General features: G+C 39.1%; 1 long non-coding RNA gene across 1 annotated transcript; it reads left to right on the top strand.

Moving 5' to 3' along the window:
• The first annotated feature begins 2,266 nt into the window (after window positions 1-2,266).
• Window positions 2,267-3,315, top strand: LOC116685618 (uncharacterized). The gene is made up of 3 exons (XR_004330997.1): window positions 2,267-2,638; window positions 3,018-3,137; window positions 3,236-3,315. It is a non-coding gene; the product is annotated as an uncharacterized LOC116685618 (long non-coding RNA).
• Window positions 3,316-3,607: the final 292 nt, after the last annotated feature.

Below are 3,607 nucleotides of genomic sequence, written 5' to 3'. Positions count from 1 at the left end.
TTGCAGATGTGCGTCCATGAACAATGTTGTGTTATCTCATAGGTACTGGAAGCAACCTGTCTCCACTATTCATTTTCAGGGTAAATCCTGTCCACTTCCGGGAGAGGCCCTCTGTTGTGGTACAAATAAGGCGGCATATAAATCAATCAAGCTGCCTCCCTGAGGATTCACAGACACAGGCAGTACACTACGATTTGAACTTTGCCGGTGTCTGGTATTACTGATCCTGTGGACTATTGACTTGCTTCCTGCTTCTTACAGTGCAGATGCTTTGCTGCTATTGCCATATTTTTAAATTTTTGTGTGTGAGTGTGGCCTACCAATAGCTCAAGCCTGTCCTACAGTGACTTTAGCTAAGACTTTGGTCTGCGGTGGCCCTGAGGCTGTCGCTGTTGCTGTTTAATAAGTTTGTACAGCCACCAGGACGGCTCTGCCGATGTTCTCGGCTAACGCTGATTCGTTAGACATTTCGCAGAGTGACCATGGCCAACAGTACCGTGCCTTGTCGGGGGCGGGCGGTGATAGGCTCTTGCTGACCTTAATGCAATCGAACATGACAGACCAGTCAAAGTGAGGCTCACTTTGACTGGTCTGTCATGTTCGATTGCATTAAGGTCAGCAAGAGCCTATCACTTATCACTTATTAAACAGCAACAGCGACAGCCTCGGGGCCACCGCAGGCCACCTCGGTAAGCATGTTTTCCAAATCACGGAGCTAGCATTGTCTTGTTGTCAAGGTAGTAGCAAATCTCTACTGGCTAGCTACCGTTAGCTAGTTTAGTTAAGTTAGCCTTGACAACAGGGTTGCTAGCTCCGTGATTTGGAAAACATGCTTACCGAGGTGGCCCTGAGGCTGTTGCTGTCGCTGTTGAATAAGTTTGTTCAGCCACCGGGACGGCTCTGCCGATGTTCTCGGCTAACGCGGATTCGTTGGACATTTCGCAGTGTCTTGTCGGTGCCTTGTCGGGGGCGGGCGGGGATAGGCTCTTGCTGACCTTAATGCAAGCGAACGTGACAGACCAGTCAAAGTGAGCCCCCCCATGGCTGGCTATAGTGGCTATAATTCCCACACCATTCATAAAAGTGACACTAAAAACTCAAAGTACTCTTCAAATACAGTTTTCCCCAACTGTGTTTATTATTTTAGGTAGTTATTTTCACGGTTATCCAAGTTCAAGAGTCCATATCTCCCAATGAGAGGATTTTTATTCGTTATTTGACACTATAAACATACACTGACCTCCTCGAGCTTTTATTTTGGTACTTCCGGTTACCGACATTAATTTGCATATTAGCTAAATATTTAGTTTCACCCGAAACATTTAGATTTAACATTTAGATTTAGATTTAACATTTAGATTTAGATTTAATATTTAGATTTAACATTTAGATTTAGATTTAGATTTAACATTTAGATTTAGATTTAACATTTAGATTTAGATTTAGATTTAACATTTAGATTTAGATTTAATATTTAGATTTAACATTTAGATTTAGATTTAGATTTAACATTTAGATTTAGATTTAATATTTAGATTTAACATTTAGATTTAGATTTAACATTTAGATTTAGATTTAATATTTAGATTTAACATTTAGATTTAGATTTAGATTTAACATTTAGATTTAACATTTAGATTTAGATTTAGCATATAGATTTAACATTTAACATTTAGGTGTAACATTTAATATTTGGATTTAACTATTTAAAATATTTCCAAGTTGACAAATATTGTTGTAAATGTGCAAGAAAGTGACCCTCAAAATTTCATACCAGGTTTTTAAACATTATTTAAAGCTAAATGTGACAAAATGTTGCTGTTATTTTCAGCACGAGCCGCTTTACAAACGGCGCCCCATAGCAACGTGTCTCCTGAGTTGGGGTGCCTATTTTTTAACTATATAGCTAAATAGCGGGGACATGGCCGTCTCAGTTGGTAAACTTACAGTTTAGCTAGGTAACCAGGATTTCATATTAGGCTAACTAATACAATTGGGCTGACACAATACTTTAAGGATAAATATGATGCTATACAATTTATACCGTAAAGGCCGTTACACACCGGGGGCGTGGCAAACAATAAAAGTTAATACAAGTATTGGATGTTGGTGCAAGCTGCCACATCAGTGGCACGTTTCTAAAGAGAGAAAGAGAAAGCTGTAGGACAGTTAAAGAAATGAAGTAAAGCAACAAAGCCTTTGGGATTGTGTCACTCTTCCCCTTTTGGAAAAACCCATACTCAAAAAAGGGATATGAGAGTTTGCATAGTAGCCATACTGTAAACTAATGTTGGCAGTTACATTTTGGTTTCTTGATCTTTTGTGTATACAGCATATATACACTACATTCATCACAAACTTGTTATTGTCTGCTCTTCAACCAGAAATTCTCTTTTATTTTCAGGAACATTTCTATGACATGCAGAGCAACAAAGGCTTTCTTGAGTGATGTATAAAAACTGTGCAGCGTCAATCTAAAACCCCATCTGCATCTCGTAGCAGAGTGGAGCTGAAAGGAGGTCCCACATCGGCAAGAACGTCTAGATCCACAGATGACCAGCAAACAGGAGATGAATGTATGGAGGTCATGTCTCTTCTTCACCACATTACTGACCATGACTTAGTCCAGAAGATTTCAGTAAGTTTAGTAATGTTGTCAAAAACTTTGAACTGCTACAAAAAAGAGCATTACTGCATTACTTCTTTCTTTCTTCTAATACATTGGAACAACACATTAACATTGCTTTTGACTATAAAAGGAAAAACTAAATTTGATTTCAGCTGGACATACAGTTTGACAATCCTGTCTGACATTATCACCTACATCTTATACGCTGTGTCATGTTGTTGCAGCTCTTCATTGAAGCTCTGTGATAGTTTGAATCTGAAATATTCAAACTTTAGACCCGATTCAATAGCTGCACTATTCTTTTAAGTGGAAATATTCACCACAACCAGCACGAGATAGAAGTGTGAAGAAATGTATTCTGAAGTAAATTGTGTTACCCTGTCTGCAGAGTGGGACAGCAACATGGCATCTCTTCTTGTATTGCACCATCTGCTAACTCCTCAACCAGAAGCAGCCCAAAAAGATCAGCGTTGGAGAGGCTACTGATCATATGGTTACATTTCACAAGGTTTGTCTAATCAATAGGATTCAATTTCAAATTTTGAGGTCAACACTGTATTTTTTAAACTAATGGCTTATATGAAGATGTTTTTCTTTGTGTTTCAGTCTTGCCACAGCCTTGAAGAACACCTCATGACTATTAAAGGAAACCCCCAGCCGTATCTGCTGGCCACAGGGACTTTGGCACAGGTTTTCAGCTTCTACATAGTCGTGGACAGAAAACTTCTTCCATATCAGTCTTCTACATCCCTGGGCGCATTTGATGAGCTCCCACTTTGTTTTCAGTGTGCAATATGATGATGCTCTGTTTAACTTGTACAGATTCCTGCAGACTACTCTGTAAGACATCGATATAGGGACAACAGAAGAAACTCTCAAGAGTCAAAGAGTTAAGAGCAAAGCTCTTAAACAAGCACTAATTTGCTAAAGCAGCAAACATGTTCAGATGTGTCCTTTGTGCTTCATCGTCTGATACAG

Source organism: Etheostoma spectabile, unplaced genomic scaffold (genome assembly GCF_008692095.1).
Source record: "Etheostoma spectabile isolate EspeVRDwgs_2016 unplaced genomic scaffold, UIUC_Espe_1.0 scaffold00570089, whole genome shotgun sequence".
Lineage (NCBI taxonomy): Eukaryota > Metazoa > Chordata > Actinopteri > Perciformes > Percidae > Etheostoma > Etheostoma spectabile.
The sequence above is the reverse complement of the archived record's forward strand: the minus strand, read 5'-3'. Positions and strand labels throughout refer to the sequence as shown.